Raw genomic sequence first — 22,362 nt, 5'->3', positions numbered from 1 at the left:
TGGGTTTTGATTGTAAATGAAAATCAAAATAGCTGTTTTTCAAATAAATAACCTCCCATGGCCTAAGATTTGTGTTTGGATCTATTGGATAATTTGAAAAATATACAGGTTCTCTGTCCACTATTGAATACAAAAAAAAAAAAAATAAGTGAAGATCAAATCTCTGTCCTCTCTAATTCTAGGGACTTTTGTTGGACTGGAAGAGCTTAAATCCTCAAACTCCCTCTGTTCAATTTCCTATTTCACAGTGATTATAAGATATTTTTGAGAGGCACCTGGGTGGCTTGGTTGGTTAAGCGTCCGATTTCGGCTCAGGTCATGATCTCACTGTCCGTGAGTTCGAGCCCCGCGTCGGGCTCTGTGCTGATAGCTCAGAGCCTGGAGCCTGTTCAGATTCTGTGTCTCCCTCTCTCTCTGACCCTCCCCCGTTCATGCTCTGTCTCTGTCTCAAAAATAAATAAACGTTAAAAAAAAATTAAAAAAATAAAAAATTAAAAAAAAGATATTTTTGTAAGATTTTTATCATGCCTCCAGGTCAACTTAAAAATAAAGAAATAGGGGCTCCTGGGTAGCTCAGTTGGTTGAGTGTCTGACTTTAGCTCAGGTTATGATCTTGCAGTTGGTAAGCTCAAGTCCCGTGTCAGGCTCTGCGCTGACAGCTCAGAGCCTGGAGCCTGCTTTGGATTCTGTGTCTCCCTCTCTCTGCCTCTCCGCTGCTCGTCCTCTGTATCTCTCTCTGTCTCAAAAATAACTAAACATTAAAAAAAAAGAAAAATAAATAAAGAAACAGAAGTTAAGATTCTGGTGAATCTTGGTTTAGATAAGGCTGATCATCCATGGAGACATGATTCTCATGTAGTAGTTTTTTATGTTCTGCTTCACATGTACTACTTACTCCCTGAGGCACAATCTGGAAGTGAGATGAGAATCCAGGAAATATCTCTTTAACAGAAATGTCAAGGGTTGTCTCTGTTGTGTGTCCAGGTAATTTCTGCACATTGTGTTACAAATAAGAGAGAATTTTTCATCCTCATTAAGAGGTTGTGCTGCGATGTTTCTGCAGGTTGATCTGGCTTCATGCATGTGTTTTCTTGTGCGTCTGTGGGTGTGGGTTTACTCCAGCAGTCACCCTTTGGATATTCAGACAGACCAGGTAAGGGAATCCTTTTATGAGACAACTAGTGGTTGCATGTTCTTTTCCCTAGATTACTAGAAGAGTTGTAAGAAATCAACCATTGTAAATGTTTTTATTGTCAATGTTGTAAGTCCCTCCAGTTAACCAGAGAAGTGACAGGAGAGCTTTGGAGGACATAGAGAGAAGTATTTACAAGAGTGCCCAGTCACACAGTCACGGTTCCCTGTATATTGGATATTAAAGACATACTTGTTTTATTTCATATTCTCATATTTAGTCATTTTTCTAAGTCAGAACCATGCACCACAGTGGCTGATTCTGAAAGGTAACCATAATCCGAGCCCACGAATGAGAGTCCATTCTCCCAGGCCAAGCTGGCATTTCACACTTGTTGCTCCATAGTCCCACAGTAGTTTCCAATATTGGAGCCTATATTCACCCAAGAATGATTCAGTCTCTTCTCTGAAGACTACCTTTTATAGGGCCAAGCAACCTTGTAAGATACTAAAATCAAAAATTCTTATTACGTACTTCACCCAGAGTAATGAATGCCCTTTTTCATACATTGGAATAACCAAAAAGACCTTTCAACAGGGCCACTGGAGGACAAAGGGAATCATTTTTCCTTGATTAAAATAATAATGCTAATATTCCCTTAATTCTCTCTGTAATAAATGAAAATAAAATTGAGGCAAAATTATTTTTATGTGTGTTTTCTGAGCCTAGTAGCAATTATCAGGAAAAATGGAACCAAAATTTTATAGAAGAAAAGGGAGATTTTTCATAGAGGAATAAGCAATAAAGTAGCTGAAGTCAACTAAAAACATACTTTGGACTTCCATGTCCAAATATTCCATTCTGTGTGAGAGAGTGTGTGTATATGTGTGTGTGCTAAAGCAATGATTGAGAGTACTACATCAGAATGTTATCACATGCCTTTTAATAGATGAAGTTACAATTGTCAAAGGGTTTATGAAAAACAACTATTTACCAGTCCTCAATTTCAATTCTCCTGTATTAAGTTGAATATATCAAATAAAGTTTAAATGAATTTCTTCCATTTCAAGCATCAACACTAATGTTACTTTTTTGATCTTATAGAAATAATATAATAAGAATGTTTCAACACGTTGGACAGTGAGCCCAATATTGTGGGGGCAAAGGCAATCAAAATGTATAATATATGCAAAAACATCTCAGTTAAAGGTGGGGCAGCTGTTGAGAATTTTCCAATGGAGTTAGTAAAGGAAAATTAATGGTTAGTTTAATCCTGTAAAACACCATTTATGCTGCTTTATATTCCCTAAATTTGGGGATGCTTTTTTACTGTTTATCTTTATGGAACATAAAACCAAACTTTAACATCGTGTGCGTGTAACATGCTTTTCTAAACTTTATCAGCTCTTCTTTGCCAGAAGAGTTTTCTTTTAGGTACCAATCCTTGTAATTTAGAATAAAGCTGCATTTAGGGACTGTATTAAATCTGAAGTATGTTGGAATCTTTCCTAGACAAACATTTTTATTATTTAAAAATTATTTATTATAACCTATTGCACATACCTATGTAAGCTTTAAAAATAACTTTTAAAACTTGTGGCTTTAAACTTTGTGGCTCATGCTTCTTTAGTATTATTTAAAAATATTTACACATTTCAAACATTTCCAGTCTAGAAACATCTGCTTCAGACACCAATGGGTTTCCAGGTTTCTGATCAACATCCCTGATTCAACCACCAGGAAAAGCCAGAAAAAAATATTTGTGTGTATTAAGTCTTCAGAAAGTCTTCAAAGTGAAATGTGTGCATTTCACTCTTAAGGCACATTCCATTTCAGCTGTATTTCAAGTGCTTAGTACCCATATGTGAATGGTGGCTATCGTATGAGATAGCACAACATTAAGGCATTGCCAATTCTAAAATTTCTGTAGAAAAGTCTGAGATGCTGAGCAGGAGGAAGTGGCGAAAATATATTTAAAATGTTTAAAAATTCTAGCATATTCTAAAAGTGATTAAAAAGTCCTAATTTTATGGATTTTAATAAGTGAGACAAATGTTTCAATCTTCAGTGTAATTTAAAGGAAGATTAAGAAAATGTGTAACTAGCAAGGAAATGAGGATAAAAATGGAATAGTAAAAAAGAAAGCCATCCAAAAGAAGGCAAAAAACAAGTGATCAATATAAAATAGGTGAGGAAAATAGGAAACAGAAAAATTATAGATTTAAATTAAAAAATATAGGAACTACTAAATCCTACTAAAAACATCAATTAAATACTAAGATCATCATTTATAAAACATACAAGCTGATCTTGGGCTTACCAGCTTCCAGAACTGGAAAATACATTTCTGTTGTCTAAAAGCCACCCAATCTATACTATTTTGTTATGTCAGCCCAAATGGACTAAAACAATGACCAAATTGGATTAATACCTGGAATAAAAGGTTCTTTACCATCTAAAAATCAATCAACACACTCAAATACTTGTTTCAGTTATTCAAAATGAGTAAAATACTCCATAGCAGTATACCCTGTCTGCTTGTGTGATCCTTTTCAACAGTGTCCTCTACTTTTGCTGTAAATAAACCTACATAAAAATTAAAATGTTTGTGAACTCCTTTAAAATAAAAAAAAAGAGTAAAACAATGTAATTATCACCATGGATCAGGCCAGGAAATACATACACCCACCATCTATTCATAATGTAAAATCATAGTAAAGAAGAAATAGACGTTGTCTTAGTTCAGGTTCCTGAGAAGGGCCTAGAATCCCTGAGATAGAGACACATATATATATGCTTTTTTGGAAAATCTGTTCTTCCAGAAAATACTGTAAAGGAGACAGAAACAAAGGCTAGGGAAAGGACTAAGCAAAAATGAGATATTTGGCAAAAGTTAATTTTAATGTCATTAACAGGTAGCTTCTGTAATATAAATAGCAAAACCAATTTTTCTACCTTGAAACAAGATGGCTGGGCTTCAAGCTTCGTAGTATTCAGTTGTCTATCACCAAAGGGAGTATAATATCTTATATTTCTCTAGGCAAGGCAGCTTCCTTGAGTCAAAGACAATGCTGTGCAGAAGATCACAGTATTTAGTCATTAACCCCAGTACTCACAGCAAGAAAAAGGATATTTTGGCAATGCACTATTTATTCTAACAAAGGAACATCCTTTAAAAAAAAAACAAAACCTTTGGCAAACAGCATAATTAATGAGCAAACATTAAAAGTTTTTACTTTGGAATCAATAGTGCAACTATCACCATATCTTTTATACTGTACAAGAATTATTTAATAGTTATACAAGGACAAAAATTAACCTTAATTTTTGTCATAGTTGTAGAGCTGTATACAGTTGGGTGCAAGTTTGTTGCAGCTACCAGATCGAATACTCTTTTTCTAAAGTAAATTTCAGAGAAATTATATCCTAAAATAATACACAGACAGAAAATTTATTGGAAAAATCACTATCAAACTTCTTAATTTAAAGTAAACAGATTTAATATGATTTTTGGAAATTGTAAGAAAATAGTAACTTAGTAAATATATATATTTAACTATGTATATAATATATATAAATACTTATATATATATGCACATGTATCAAAAGGTTTTAAATGCTAGTGAGAATGTGAATCTATTATTTATGATGGACTAATTCAAATAAAGTCCCATTTCTTCAATAATTTTATTTTCAATGAAGTTTTATTACATTTTATAAACTGTATTAAAATTATTTTACTGTGTTAAAAAAAATCTAGGGACATTTGAGAATGAATTACTTCTCCATTCAAATTCATACTGAAATATATCAACCTATTTTTCATTTTAGTCTTGTTAAAACATGCTTTGCATATATAATAATAAATTGAACCACCAGCTTGAACTTAATATTGGATTAAGCATAGATTTATGTTCAAAATTTTTTACTAAGCTGAAATGAATTCAAAAAACATAGAATTAAATTTCAAGTAATACCTGAGATTTCTCAGATCACTGAGAAATGATACACTAGAAGTCTGAGTTACAGAATATATTCAAATAAGACAATAGTTGACTAAATGAAATTTCACGTTTCTTTTTCTAGTTTTGCTATATGTGTAGCTATACATATGTAGGTGAGTATATATGTATATTTGTACATATACACAATTGCATATCAAAACATAGATGTATGTATATATACACATACATGTACACATATGGAGAGAGATGGTTGGATTTTGCTTCCAGTTATTTATGACAAAACTTATTAACAACACATGATACAAATAATCCAGTAAGGACAGTTTAAACAGAAGAAGATCGAAGAAGATACAGTGCACTACTTAATGGTTAAAAACAATACACATCTATTATCTCACATTTCTGCAGACTGGAAGTCAGAAATCTGTTTCAAAGGCTGAAAATCAAGGCTGATGCAAGCCCATTGCTATGGAAGCTTTAGGATCTAAATTATTTCCTTGCCTTCTCTAGCTTCTAGAGGCTGCCTGCATCCTCTGGCTCATGTCCCCTTCCTCCATTGTCAGGTCCAACAGATAGCATCTTCTCTCTGACCACTGTTTCATTCTTATGTCTCCCTTTCTATCCCTCTGCTCTCTGTTTCCATTATCATGTCACCTTCAAAGTCTGTGATCATCCTGCCTCCCTCTTACAAGGTTACTTGTGATTACATTGGTCTCACTTAGATAACATAGGATAATCCCGCTATGTCAAAATTCTTAATCATGTTTGTAAGTCCTTTGGCAATGTATGTAACTTACTCACAGGTTTGGGGATTAGGACGTAAATATTGTTGAAAGGCTATTATTCAAGCCAACACAGCTATATTATAAATACATCCCAAAAATGTAAAATCAGAGAGAGATATAATTAAGTACCAGTCCTACAAGAAAAAGTAACTTTTAATGATGATAAAAGAAATAAATTCCCTGACAAATGGTGTCTTATCTATGCAAACTCGTTAGCTAACTTGATGTCAATTGAATGATGGAAAACTTTATAATGGTTTTTCTGCCCTTATGATGAATAAATCCAAATAAATAAATCCCAAAATTAAGATATGAAATCAATTAAACTGGGTACGGGAATTAAAAATGTGTAACATCTATAGATTTAGTACAAGTCCAGTCAAAATCTCAGCAGATAATTTTGTGGATGTCAAGAAACTGATGTGAAGTTTATATGGAAACACAAAAGTTGCAGAATAGCAAACACAATACTGAAGTAGAATAAAGTCTGAGACTGATACTGCTTGACTTTAGAATTTACTATAAAGCTACAGTAATCAAGGCAGTGCGGTACTGGCAAAAGAACAAAGAGATCAATGCAGAAGAGCCCAGAAAAAGACCCACTCCTTTGGCATAGCAGCAAAGCCAATATAATGAAGAAAGGATAGTCTTCAACAAATAGTTATGAACAACTGGATATCCACATGCAAAAAACAAAAAAACAAAACACAAAAAAACTTAAAACGAAAATTAACTTAAAATGAATCCTAGACATTAATGTAAAATGCAAAACTATAAAATTCTTAGCAGACAACATAAAAGAAAATCTAGAGCTTGGCAAGAACTTTTTATATACAACCAAAAGTATGACTCACAAAAGAAAAAAGTTGATAAGCTTGACTTTATTAAAATTAAAAACTTCTTCTCTGTGGGAAGACACTATTAGGGGAATGGAAGACGAGCCACACTGAGAGAAAACATTTACAACAAGCATATATGATGAAGGACTATTGTTCAAAATAACGCAAAGAACTCTTAAAACACAACAGTATGAAAACAAACAAGTAGGTTAAAAAATAAGACCTGAACAGACCCATCACCAAAAATGGTATATAGATGGCAAATAAAAGTATGGAAAGATGATCCACATTATAAAGCACCAGGGAAATGAAGTTTAGAAAAACCATGAGATACACACCTATTAGAGTGAGCAAAATCCAAAACACTGACAACACCAAATGCAGACAAGGATATGTAGCAATAGGAATTCATTGCTGGCAGGAATGTAAAATGATACATCCACTCTGTAAGACAGTTTGGCAGTTTCCTATAAGTATAAATCTACAAATGGCATTGTCTTTTGGTTTTTCAGGGCTAACTGCCAATGTATGTGATTAAGTCCTCTCTGCTTCCTGTGGGAAAATGGCTAATTACTTTATATTCTCCATTAAATTTTCATTTTCTCTTCAACCACCATTTCCTTCCATAGTACACTTCCACACGAACAGACATGTGGTCTGGAGTTTCTTCTTCACATTCTACTTATTGGACACTTTCTTGAAAATGCCCCCATATCATTTCAATTTCATTATGTATTAAACAAGATAAACACCTTTCTCTCAAAAGGAATAGCTCTATCTCATGTCCCCATTTATATACCATTATATATCCTAAAGTTAGACATTGCCAAATAAAGTTGAATTTTCCCTGGTCCTTTCTACAAGTAGCCAACCCAAGACACTTAGTTTACTATTTTTTCAGAACGTCTCTCAATCAATTTTTCCCAATTCTCAATGTCATTGTGTTGCTTATCAACTCATTACTCCTTGCCTGGATTGCTGAAAAGGCTCTTTGAATAGTCTGACTTTTGATCTTTCCTGTCCCAATTTGTATGCCTGAGAGCATCTAGATCAGTCTTTAATAACAGTTTAGTCTAACATGCTTCTTAAATTCTGTCAATGTCCCATCCTTTATGTGGTCCTGCAGATCAATGGAATCAAATTTTCCCCAAACATGCCAAGTGTATTCTTAAAGCTAATGTGAAATTTATGTTATATTTATTCTGAAATGCCCACCTTACTGTTCTCCCCCTTCACCTGCCGCTGAGAGGGGGCACGGTGGGTGGGAAGGAGGCGCCTGGAGGCGGCGGCTGCAGACTCTGGGCGGGAGGGAGCAGAGGAGCCATGAAGAAAGGAGCCCCGCCGCGGCTGCGGGAGCTGAGCGCATGCGCGGATGTGGTCCGCCGCCGCCGTCGCCGTCGCCGTCGCGGCAGCTTCCACCTCCCTCCCGCTTGGCTTCTCCGGTCTCTTCCCGCCTTGGTCCGCCCATGCCGACGGCGTCTCTCTCGCGCTGTCCAAGAGCTTTCCTTGCTTTTGACGAGCTCCAAGTACGAGAAAAATATAGTGCTGCTTGGTCAGATTTGAACTTAAGATGATCTATTTTTATTGCTCACGTTTAAGTTTTCTCTTCCAATCAACAGGTAGGTTCCCACTCCCCCTCCCTAATTCAATTCTCCAGATTTCATTATTCCTTTTACACTTGGTTACAAACTATTTCATGAACGTGTCTTCATCATGAATGCATGTTACATAACTGAAGCTTAAGATGAATATTTCCCTTACACAAATACTTTTATATTCTAATTTTGCAATTTAAAATAATCTAAAATAACTGCCTAGGCAGTTGATTTTAATCTTTTTTTATGTCAGACAAATGAAGGAAGATTTTCGGGGAAATCAGTAATTTAACACACTTTACAAATATATATACAACAGTTTTAAAAAGCAAAATTATATTTTCAGTCAAGTGAAAGTTGTGCAGCTAATCTAGATGTTAAAAAAAAATAGAGTGATGGGGGCGCCTGGGTGGCGCAGTCGGTTAAGCTTCGACTTCAGCTCAGGTCATGATCTCGCGGTCCGTGAGTTCGAGCCCCAGCGTTGGGCTCTGTGCTGACAGCTCAGAGCCTGGAGCCTGTTTCAGATTCTGTGTCTCCCTCTCTCTCTGACCCTCCCCCATTCGTGCTTTGTCTCTCTCTGTCTCAAAAATGAATAAACGTTAAAAAAAAATAAAAAAAATAGAGTGATGGCTCACATTTAAAGAGCTTTTTACTCTGAAGACATACAAAAATTGCTGTGAACTTTCATGCGTCATAGAAGTTCCTTTTTGAAATGATGAAGAACATCCTTGAGAAGTTCATCTTTAACTGATGCTCATTGTTGGAAAAGTTTTATGATTATAGCCAAAGGAGTATGTATTATAGCTTACAACAAATGGTATTGCTTCATAAGACAACATAGCTGCCCAGAAATGTCAATTATGGGAAAAAAAATCTTAGCAAATGTTTAAGAAATAATGTGTCTTTCAAGCATGAAATTTCTTTAAGCCTCATGTTTTGTCTTGGCAAATAGAAGAAAGGCAGATGCATTTACTTCAATGATATTTAAATGGGGAAGTAATTTTGTAAATCTTTACCGGAGCAACATAAGGACTTTTATCAGTAAATGCTATTTTACATGGGATCAAAATAATTTAAATCAGTATTGTCCTTATGCGCACTCACCTATGTACTAATAAGAGCTGAATTTTCAGTGGTATGGCATAGTCTAGGGATGGCAGAGCTTGAGTTTGGATTTAAGTGGGTAAAGCATAGGGATGTAGGAGGGTTAAAAGACAGGGTTCCCTTCATGAAATCTATCAGGAAGGCAAAAGAGATTGAGGCATCAAGATTTCTTTTAAGAGTAGAAGTGTGACTAAGTTCTGAGGGAGAAAGTAGGAAGACAGGAAGAAACTCAGTAGGAATAAAGGTTTTGGAATGAAGCATGAAAACTAACATTTATTTGTGTGTTGTATGCCAAATACTGGACTTTGTGTTTTGCAAAAGTTATTTTTATTTTATTTTTTAAAGTTCATTTATTTTTGAGAGCAAGAGAGCATGAGTTGAGGAGGGGCAGAGAACGAGGAGAAAGAGAATTCCAAGCAGGCTCCACTCTGCCAGCGCAGAACCCAATGTGGGGCTCCAACTCATGAACCTTAAGATCGTGACTTGAGCCGAAGTCACTGTTACAATGGGAGGAGAGCAACAGCTCAGCTTCAACAATTTATTTTCTGCTCATTTTTTGTTTAATTTTACTAACATTCCCATACAACTCCACACATTGAATATGTATCTCGTTTACATGGCAGCTGTCTTTGAGTTTCCATCTTTTATGCTGATAAAGGTTCATCAGCATTTGTGGCTATTTATTTACAGATTTAAACTACTACTACCTAGTAGCCGTTTCAGTTGTTCTCCAGGCCTGTGAAATTAATTAATTAATAAAACAAGCACACAATATATATGTTTCAGATATGTCACTGTTTTTTAATGTTTCTTTATTTTTGAAAGAGAGAGAGAGAAAGAGGGAGAGAGAGTGTGAGCAGGGGAGGGGCAGAGAGAGAGAGGAGGCACAGAATCCAAAACAGGCTCCAAGCTCTGAGCTGTCAGCACAGAGTCTGATGCAGAGCTGGAATTTGCAGAGCTGGGAGATCATGACCTGATCTGAAGTCGGACACTTAACCGACTGAGCCACCCAGGAGTCCCTCGGATATGTCATTATTAATGTTTGGGGGCATGTAGCACTTTCCAAATGTCTTTCCTTGGGAAGTTCTCTCCCTCAAGTGATTCCTGCGTTGTTTCACATTTCTTTTGTCTTCCTTTATTTCCTGTTTGTTGTTGTAGAGAATTAGCTCTGTGCTATAATTTCAGGTTTATTCTCTCATTTCCAGTGCTTCTTTCAGGAAACCAAGGGGGAAAAAAAAGTCGAATATTGGAAGTTGTTCTTACTGGTCAGTAACAGTTTATTGCATCTGTTCCATCAGAAGGGATCTTTCTTCTTTGAGACTCTATACTTTTTGTGTTGGCTCACTAACACTACCCACCAGGTTGCCTATCTGCCTCTGTCACATCCCTTCTCTTCAAATTGGAGAGGATATATTTAATGTATATTTTAAAGAATTTTATCTATTCAATTTTTCTCTCACTACACAACTTTTCACTGCATTTATAAGGAATATTATGATTTAGGTAAAAATTTGTAGCATCTCCTGTTTTGCGTCAGGAATAACATTGCATAAAAAATTTGCATATATAAAATGGCAAATTTATTTGATTGAATCATTTCCCCTCATGACCTTTCATCTCTTAAACCAAGAGATTTATTTCTAGGCAATAGAAGGTCTCTTTACCAAGGAATTATATACTTTATGGTAGACAATTCTATTAAGTTTTGTCTATAGCAGTGCTATATAGTAGAATTTTCCACATTCATATAAATATTCTGTATCTTCACCATCCAATATATTAGCCACTAGTCACATGTCTACTGAACACTTAAAATGTTGTCAGTACAACTGAAGAACTAACTTTAATTTTCATTATTTTAAGTAGTCACAAATGGCTAGTGATCATTAAACTATATTGGAGAAGACAGAATTGTATACAGAAGGTTTTGGTGTCCATTGTTAAGACTTTAGCATAAATTGTGGTCACATAAAAGGTTAATAGGACATTAACAAACAAAAATTCTAAAACCAAGGATATTTTGAAGAATGTCAGTACTGTTTCTCACAGTGGCTACACTAGCTTGTATTCCTGCCAATAGTCCATGACAGTTCTTTTTTCTCCATGTCCTCACCAATACTTGTTTCTTGTGTTTTTTATTTTAGCCATTCTGAAATGGTATCTCATTGTAGTTTTGATTCGCATTTCCCTGATGATGAGTGTGAGAAATTAACCCACTGGCCCAATCAAAGGAGGGATGTGGAGACTTGGAGCACAGTGAAGTGAGGCTTTAATCAACGTTCTTGCAAAAGTGGGTGTCTGATGGACAGGCACACTTGGAGCAGTTACAGCAGGCATTTTATCTCCTAGCATGCAAGTCACTCCCCTGATTCCTCATTGGCTAAGTATACAGAGGTTACAGCCTTACCTGGAAGTTGCCTATGCCCATGTAAGGCAAAAAGTACATTCCTTGAGGTGATGCAGAGACTTCAATTCTTTAGTACGTGCAATCAAAGTGTCTTTAGTGTCTTTGCAATCAAAGACAGCGAAAAATAAGCTGGGAAATGGAGAGGGGAAGAAGAACCATGAAGTGAAGTGTCTAAGGGCCTGCGGCTCCATTGTTGGGGGGAGCGGGTTTTGTACATATTTCCAATAGATTGTAAACCTATTAACTAGACAGCACAGCTTTTATTTGGTATTTCTGAAAATGAATTATCTCACATACTTCTCACAATGAGTGATGTTGAATATCTTTCCATGTGTCTTTTGGCCATCTCTATGTCTTCTTTGGAGAAATGTCTGTTCATGTCTCTTCTGCCCATTTTAAGTTGGATTTTTTTGGGAGGGTGTTAAATTGTTTCCCTTCTTTATATATTTTGAATACTAATCCTTTATTGGATATGCCATTTGCAAATATCTTTTCCCATTCAATAGGTTGCCTTTTAGTTTTATTGATTGTTTCCTTCACTGTACAGAAACTTTCTTTGATGTAGTACCAATAGTTTATTTTCTTTGCTGTACTAGTGATACTTTAGGGTGAACAATTATTCATTTGTTTATTTTATGCAACTGCCCTTGTGCATGACATCATATTTTACATGATTCTTTTAGGAACGGAATTCATGTGTGTGTGTGTGTGTGTGTGTGTGTGTGTGTGTGTGTGTCAAGGTCCTGTTCAATCCAGAAAATAATTAGGTTATTAAATACCAGCTGTGGCATCAACTGCCAGCACACTGCCCAGCATCAAGAAGTACAGAGTACACAACCAATTGACAGTGCAAGATAATTTAACCTACTTCCCCACCCTCATTCAACCAGACAGTGTTTTTGAGAAAGACTGAGGAGTAAGATGAAATGAATAAGAGAGGTTGTTTGTTTTCTATCAAGATAGAGCACTGAAAAAAAAATTAACATTTATTTTTGAGGGACAGAGTACCAGCTGTGGCATCTCTGCCAGCAGAGAGAGAGGGAGACACAGAATCCAAAATAGGCTCCAGGCTCTGAATTGTCAGCCCAGGGCCCAATGTGGGACTCAAACTCACGAACTGTGAGATCATGACCTGATCTGAATGTGGAAGCTCAATGGACTGGGCACTCAGGCGCCCCCAAAATAGAGGACTTTAAACTTTGAACTATATAAAACCAAAACTTACATTTCTGCTATTTGGCAAGTAAGATTTCATGATTAAGATCATTTTACTTTATTATCTATGTAGTCCAGATAAGATGTCAGCAAACTTTATCCTGGGGTCATATCTGGCCCACTGCTTGTTTATGTAAATAAAGTTTTATTGAAATGCAGCTCTACTCATTTGTTCATGTACTGTGTATAGCTGCTTTTGTGCTAAAAAGGAAGGGTTGAGTATTTGAGAAAGAGACTGAATAGCCCACAAAATCTAAAATATTTATCATCCTGCCCTTTGTGGAAAAACTAGATTTTACTGTATACCAAACAAGGTACCCACAAAAATCAGTGGTTTAATACAACAGAAATTTACATCTTGCTAATGCCTTGTGTCTATCACAGATTAATGAAGCTATGCCTCACACAGTTGATCAAGAACCCAAATTGACAGAAGCTCAAGCTTCATTATATGTGATCCATGATGATCTTGAATTACACAACAGAAGAAGAAAGAGTTGAAGGGAAGGGGTGTTACATTATGAGTTTTACATGCTTCTGCTTAGAAATGATATAATGTTCTTTCATTCATAACCCATTTCCCAGGTTTAGACCCAGAGATTGCCTAACAATGAAGAAAGTGGGAAATGTTGGAGAGCTCATGGTTATGGAGTAAGTAGTAAATGATTCTGTAAAAATTATGTAAAAAATGATGAAGCTATATTTTTCTGCTCCTCTAGTTGGTATATGAATGAATTTCAACCCACGTGCATGTCATATTTTCTCTGACTTCTTTCTTAACTTTAGGGTTGCATTTATGTTTCATGTGTTGATTATATATTTGTATATACACATATATATGTATACATATACATATACATATACATATACATATATATACATATACATATATATATATATATACACACACACACACACACGTATACATACATATGCATTTTAAATGGGAATATGTTTTACTCTAACTTTTAGTTTGTTATTTTTTCCTGAGAATTCAGTTTCTTACACATTAAGGTTATATTTTATCACTTTGAGATAAATTATTATTACCTTAGTTTGTAATTTCTGTTATTTTATCCTTTTTTTTTTCATCTATCTGCTGTTTACTTATAAAGACCACTTTTACTTTGGCTTTACTTTCTGATGTGGCACAGATGGTATTTGTTTAATGTATTTGTTTAATGGGAATGTTTAGTATTAAGTTTAAAAATACACATTTTAATCTAATTTTTCAAATTCCTCAAATTATCAAGAAGTGAACCCATATCATTTTAGTTTTCCCAAGTTATATTTAAATACAGCTTAATGTTAAATTCCTCCGGTTGTATATTAATCATTTTTACAATGCCACTTATATTACTTTTTTAGTACTTTCTGTGAATAGTACCTTCTGAGTCTACTAAAGTTGCCTAACAGAATTCCTACTGAAGGAAGACCAGGGGTGATGAGATGCTAAGGCTGGGGAGTGAGAAATTTTAATTACAAGCATGATTTGTTTCAAGGGTAGGGGTATTCTTGCTTAGCTGACTTCTCAGGATGCTTTCTAAAACTGTATTTTACAAGAAAGTGTACAGATGGGCCTAGGAGAAGGTTCAAGAGCCTGACTAAAATTTGATCAAGCAAAGAATATTTGTCAATGCCTACTCATTACATGAGTCCGATCCTGGGTAACATTTTTTTGGTGAAAGTTTCCATGACCATTCTCCCATAAAGGCCAGTGCACGTTTCTATGAAAGCATACCTTATACTACATTACAAAACAGTCTTTTATAAACATTTCTGTAATCTTTTTCTACAGCTAACCTATCAGTTCTTTAGAGCATTAATTTTGCTGAGTTCTCAATGCCAGGTATACCATCTCATATGTAGTAGATGCTACATACATTTTCTTTGGGTTAAGAAAATGAATATTTACAGTTATATGGATGATAGCGTATGTTTTCCACTAAGTAATTTTTGATAGAAATAGGATGCAGGTAAAAATTAAGGAAAAATCAGAAAGGGAAAATAATATTTACTGAAAGTAATTCTCTTCTAAATTACAATTTTACAAATAGCTCCTCTGCCTACATAACACAAATCTGTGAGCAATGATTTTTCTTGTATTCATAATGTAGTTTTGTGAATTTTTATATTACCATGACACAGTTCATGTTTCAATAGTTTGTAATACTAATCTAATATTTAGTAGCAACAGTGGTAATGAAACATACTAATATCAGATACTTAAAATTGGTGGTTAAATATATACTACTCAGTAGATTTTCTTACCTGCGTCTTATAAATATGCTGGTGATTTGCAGTGATAGGAAAGATCTCTAAATATCTTTACACAGGGAGCCAGATGGCCTTCTACCATGACCTTTGCCCAATGCTATTAGCATCCAAGGGTGCTGAGAAGCTCTGGCTCATTATCCACAACCAGATGTTTTCTACTTCTCTATCACTATTGCTAAGTGGTGGTTAATGTCTAGCACAATGGGTATTTGCTTGAACCTATGATCCATGAAATGTTGTCTCTTAAAATACAAATACCACCCACTGGCAGAGACTGCTCCCCATGCATTTGTAATTCAATCATTCTTCTTTATTAGAAATCCTGCTATAATCTCAGAGATATTTTATTTAATATTTTCTCAACTTTCCCAGCTGGCAGCAAGTAAGAATATTCTAGCCTAAGAATAAAGTTAAAAATTGGAATAATCCAGAAATTACTTCTTGAATATTCATTGTTTCAGATAAATGACCACAATGAGTTAACTCCATAAACGTCACATAAACTTCTAATTTCTCCATCACCTTCCAGAAAGCCTGTTACTAAGAAAAGGAGTGGAAATTGTTTCAGTTACTAGAAAGCTGTATGCCCTAACAGGATTAATAGTCAGTTTTCTCTAAGTTGATTAATGAAAGTCAGTCTTTCACAGTCTGGTCTATTCTGGATGAACTGATGTAACTGAAATTATAGATAGCCTTAAACTTGGAGGAACAAAGTATGCTGACCTAATTAAGGCATGGGGTGTAGTGCATATTTATCTTACTTGTGTCAAGCTACACAATATATGAAGTGTTATGTCTGGTGTGATTTTTCCAGGATTGTCTTTTAATTATAAAGGTTTGTCTACTTATCTATAATGCCAGAAACAGTAGAAAGAAGGCTACTTATTACTGGTAAAGTGAATTCATATATCAGGATCCAAAAAATGGAGACCACTCTTGTGGCCTGGCCCACATCACACATCTAAACCTATGTCAGCTTGCACTTTGTGGTAACACCTGTCAAGGAAACCTAATACAAACCAACCAATCTGTCCAATTCCTCTAATTCAACTTTAGGTAGTTTACCCTAGAAAATAGGACCTGCTAGCCTTATAAGGAAATCCTTGACCTTCTAGCCAATCATGCCCTGTTTCTGCACTGTCTCTTCTCACATTCTATAAAACTCGCTCTTGCCCAGAATCCTTCAGGAAGAGTGTTTCACTGCTTGTGAGGCACTCTACTCCCTTTATTCATGGATTGCTTTCCTTTGAACTTGTTACTCAGTTGTTTTAGTTTTGTCATTTGACACTATTAGAAACTTCAACAAAGACTTTTGCAATTTTTTAAGTTGTTAAGATAGGTATGCCACAAAACTAGTTATTTTTTGTAAAAATATTGCATTATGTAGTGGACTATAGACTGATCTGTCAAATTTTATTTATTCATCCATTAAGTATTTGTTATATGGTGGACATTCTATGATAAACTGTTTATGTATTGGTAAGCATTAGAGTTAGGAATCCTTTTATGGAGAATTCTAAAACCACATTTTGATGAGAGGATCTCTCTCTTTCATTCTTCTTACTAAAGTATGTGGCTACATTCTTCAATAACAAGTTATTTCCATTTCACTTGACTATCTTATAAATATATTAGATCAAATTTTAATGACATGATGAGATTACAAGACTTTTTTCCCTTTGGAATTATTTTTCACAGTGATTTTAAGTTTAATTGTTCATATAACAATACAGATAGATAAAAGGTGAGTCTGTAGATAGGGCTGTGAATATCCCATATCAAGTGCATTTAATAAAATATATCTGGGAAGATACAGCTCCAAATCAGGGCTAATGGCTTATTGAGAAAATATGATTGAGGCTGGATTTTATACGGTACTTGTACTTAATTCCTAAATTGGGAGACTGCAAAATACAACCTTATAGCTATATGCAGAGATATTGCCCTCAATTGGATTTGTTCCATAATTGAGCCCTACTAGATATGCTGTTTGAATGTGGCTTACTTTGATTTTATAAAAATGAGATTCTTCTTTGGATTAAAAATGATGCCAATATTGTAACACTTTTTTTAATGTAGCTTTTAGGCAAGCTACAGGTTAGCTTCTTACATCATAAAACCATGATTGTCCTTAAGCAAAATTAACCATGTGTATTGTCCTAGGTGTTCCAGAAACAGAGCCAGAGACACAGTTTCAAGTATTAATAGTTTGTTTGAGAAATGCAGTGTGAGGGTGGTAGAGATGAAGAGAAAAAAGGCAAGGAAATGCAGCAACATGGTGCTATAACCTTACCTGCCTGCTTGGTATGAACTGCAGAAAGGAACAGGAGGCTGGTCCCCAGCAGCTCAGGATGTTTGCTTAGCATGTGAGCTTATCCGGGAAAGTTTGTAAGGAGAATATATACCTAGCTGTATGCCACGGACGAGAAAAAGGCAGAGGGATGTATAATCAGCCCCTGTATATACTCTTTCTTTTGTGTTAGTGAAAGTAGGACACAGGTAGCTAACACTCCAGATTGCATCATCTTCCATCTCGGAGGTTGGACAAAAAACCAAATTGCATACCGTGCAGTAGGACATTTCATCCAAATCTAAAGGTGGAAGGGTGATTTGTTTCAAGTAAGTAGTAAGGAAGAAAAAGGCAGAGGCAGTTGATAGAGGGAATCTGAGAATGTGCACAATATGTGCATCCAGTAACCATTCTTCCTGAGCATTTCCATAGTACTGAATTCTAGTGGCTAAAGGCTATATTCAGTAGGTCTTAGTTTTTGAAATGTCTGTTTCTCACAGTAGACTTCAGGGTCCTTGAAAACCTATATTGTTCTTCATTCATGTTTAGGGTATTGCCTAATACATAATAAGTATAGAGTATATAATTGTTTAATGAATGGTTGGTTATATGAGGTCAAAAGTGAAGAGAGATAGTAATTCTCACACAAGGAGTAGTTTTAAGTAGCAATAGATCTAGCTATTGTGTTTAAGAGCAGAAAAGGAGAGAACATTAATTCCTCATGCCTTAGGGCAGACCTTTGGTGCCAGTTTGTCTACACTCTAAAGGATTTTCACTCTTTAGAATATTTTCCCTCTTCTATTTTACTCAGGATAGACACTAAGTAGAATAAAGGGAATAAAATTGTCAAAAGCCTATTTATTAACACTTGTGGAATTTGTGTAGGGTTTTAGAGTGTCCTTGAAAGTAGGGGAAGGATTCAGACTATGTTTAGGATCTCAGGGAGCTAGGCTAATGTCAGTGTCCTCTAATTAGAATTGAATAAATCATCTATTTCTGAAGTCTGCCAACCAACAAATATTCTATATACACCAACATGAAAACCATACTAGGTTCACCGATCATTAAAAAATAGTATATAGTGTTCCTGTATTACTTAATAACTTTTCCTTCTATTTGTGAATCATCTATACAAATTTTAGGAATCTAAGAGCCAGTGAGGATGGGTACATTTTAGAGTATAGGTTGGAAAAAAAAAAACCTAAATAGAACATGGAGTGATTTTTAGAAGCATATGACTTATGACAAAAACCTGTTTATTTGCCTATTGAGAGCTCCACTTACATACCTAATAAATATTGCAAATTTAACATGTTGGTTACTTGCAGCCAAACCTAATCTTAAATTTTATAAACCTCAATATAATATGGAAGATACAATTTTACTATCAGACAACTTCTTAAACTTACATATTTAACTTTATAAAAATAAAGCCCAATTTTTTTTACCTTCCTAAATTTGTCACAGGTAGATTTAAAACTTTATAAGAGCCCTTTCCATTCTTTAGTTTTGGAAATTACTAAATTCATCCAACCTTAATATTTACTATTGAAGAGACGGTAACTAAATTGTGTATGTGATGTTAAAAGATAACTAGCGAGCAATAAAACTGGAATAGAAACCTGACCTTCTAATGCTTATTTTAGCATTTTCGTGGAAACCAAAGCAAATTAATTGTAATTTCGGGTAACTATGAATCAGTAAATGCTTCCTTGCTTGTGTGTCGTTGTTATTGTTTTTATTAGAATATTCTCTGTACACTATTGGATTCCTTCCTTCTTTTAGTTGTTCTTTTTCTTTTCTTTTCTATAGTTAAATGTCTCTGTTTTTTCCTGTCCTTTCTCACAACAGAGACCTTTGGGCTCTTAGCTAATAAAAAACATTTGTTGAGGTAACAAAGAAATCATATTTGAATGGTTTAATATACACCTTCAGTGTTGGTAAGTAGAATACAAACTCTGTTTGTATACTAAAGCAAATTTTGAGAAAATACTGGTAGGAAATGAGTCAAAATGATGAGACTCTTCCAGGCAAACCATGTGAAAAATCTGTAACAATCAGTTCCAAAGCAGACTGACCTTTAGTGCATGAATCTAAGGGTCATCATTTTGATATTTCCCCATGGCTAGGAAATTTTAGGAGTTGGAAAGACTCTTCAGATACCTGAGATTGAAAAAAGTATCCAGGTATGCTGAAAACTATAGAAAGCTTATGAAGAAAATTGAAGAAGATAAAAAGAAATGGAAAAATATTCTGTGCTCATGTATTGGAAGAATAAATATTGTTAAAATGTCAATACTACCCAAAGCTATCTACACATTCAATGCAATCCCAATCAAAATTGCACCAGCATTCTTCTCGAAGCTAGAACAGTCAATCCTAAAATTTGTATGGAACCACAAAAGACCCTGAATAGCTAAGAAATATTGAAGAAGAAGACCAAAGAGAGAGGCCTCACAATCTCAGACTTTAGCCTCTACTACAAAGCTGTAATCATCAAGACGGCATGGTATTGGCACAAAAACAGTCACAGAGACCAATGGAATAGAATAGAGACTCCAGAATTGGACCCATAAATGTATGGCTAACTAATCTTTGACAAAGCAGGAAAGAATATCCAATGGGAAAAGAAAAAGACAGTCTCTTTAGCAAATGGTGATGGGAGAACTGGACAGCAACATGCAGAAGAATGAAACTAGACCACTTTCTTACACCATTCACAAAAATAAATTCAAAATGGATAAATGACCTGAATGTGAGACAGGAAACCATCAAAACCCTAGAGGAGAAAGCAGGAAAAAAAAAAAAAAAACCTCTCTGACATCAGCCACAGCAATTTCTTACTTGCCACATCTCCAAAGGCAAGGGAATTAAAAGCAAAAATGAACTATTGGGACCTCATGAAGATAAAAAGCTTCTTCACTGCAAGGGAAACGTCAACAAAACTAAAAGGCAACTGACAGAATGGGAAAATATATTTGCAAATGACATATTGGACAAAGGGCTAGTATCCAAAATCTATAAAGAACTCACCAAACTCCACACCCAAAAAACAAATAATCTAGTGAAGAAATGGGCAGAAGACATGAATAGACACTTCTCTAAAGAAGACATCCAGATGGCCAACAGGCACATGGAAAGATGCTCAACATCACTCCTCATGGGGGAAATACAAATCAAAGCCACACTGAGATATCACCTCACGCCAGTCAGAGTGGCTAAAATGAACAAATCAGGAGACTGTAGATGTTGGCGAGGATGTGGAGAAATGGGAACCCTCTGGCAGTGTTGGTGGGAATGCAAACTGGTGCAGCCGCTCTGGAAAACAGTGTGGAGGTTCCTCAAAAAATTAAAAATAGATCTACCCTATGACCCAGCAATCATACTGCTAGGAATTTACCCAAGGGATACAGGAGTGCTGATGCATAGGGGCACTTGTACCCCAATGTTTATAGCAGCACTTTCAACAATAGCCAAATTATGGAAAGAGCCTAAATGTCCATCAACTGATGAATGGATAAACAAATTGTGGTTTATATACTTAATGGAATATCACTTGGCAATGAGAAAGAATGAAATATGGCCTTTTGTAGCGATGTGGATGGAACTGGAGAGTGTTATGCTAATGAAATAAGTCATACAGAGAAAGACAGATACCATGTTTTCACTCTTATGTGGATTCTGAGAAACTTGACAGAAGACCATGGGGGAGGGGAAGGGAAAACAAAAAGAGAGGAAGGGAGGCAAACCATAAGAGACTCTTAAAAACTGAGAATAAACTGAGGGTTGATGGGGGTTAGGAGGGACGGGAAAGTGGGTGATGGGCATTGAGGAGGGCACCTGTTGGGATGAGCCCTGGGTGTTGTATGGAAACCAATATGACAATAACCTTCATATTAAAAAAAAAAAAAGAAAGAAAGAAAAAAAAAGATCCAGTAGCTTACCTTATTGCTTAATTTGTGTTTGGCAGAAAAGGAAATTGCTATTAATAGACATCAATAGACTGACAATGGTTCATTGTATTTCCCTGTGTAAGGCATTCTGTATTGGAAAGAGAAATAGTTCCCAATGGAGATATGAGTGTGATACAAGTGGAAGGGATTTCTTTTCCTTCCAACTTTTTTGCTGCTCAGCACTAGCTTTCAAGCATATCTTTAATCTTTTTCTGTCCACTCTGTTCACAAATGTTCTTTTCTTCACAGTTGCTATATGTGGTAGAACTATTATGAACTCTCATTATATTGTATTTATCTGTTTTACATAACTAAAGGCTATTAGAGTTCATTTCTATTTATTCAACTATTTGTGTTTAATTTTCAGGGAACCAATAAATAAAACTCAAGGTATCTAAAAGCTACCAGTTACTGGAATATACTCTGTCTCTTTGCATGCATGTTAAGTACTGACATAAGTGTTCATACATTGTTTTCCATCCTTGCTTTTGTACAGGAATTTCATACATAAGATGACCCTTTAAATACATTAAAAAGATAAGACTGTTATATATTCAGAAACTGTTCTGACCCATTTAAAATGGTCCCAAAAAGACATTAAAAGATAATTTTTTTAAAAAAAGGTAAAATCATGACTTACATATAGTATAATAGTGAACTCAGATTATCTAGTTTATTTTGCTCATATAATATGAGGGAATAGACAGATGTTATAACTAACTTAAAAAGTGAAAAATGCGCAAATTTATATGAAGTAAAAGAATGTTGTGGCAAATTGCAAATGGGGACAAAATTCATTT

The sequence above is a fragment of the Felis catus genome, chromosome B1 (genome assembly GCF_018350175.1).
Source record: "Felis catus isolate Fca126 chromosome B1, F.catus_Fca126_mat1.0, whole genome shotgun sequence".
Classification (NCBI taxonomy): Eukaryota; Metazoa; Chordata; class Mammalia; order Carnivora; family Felidae; genus Felis; species Felis catus.
Note: the sequence above shows the minus strand (reverse complement) of the source record.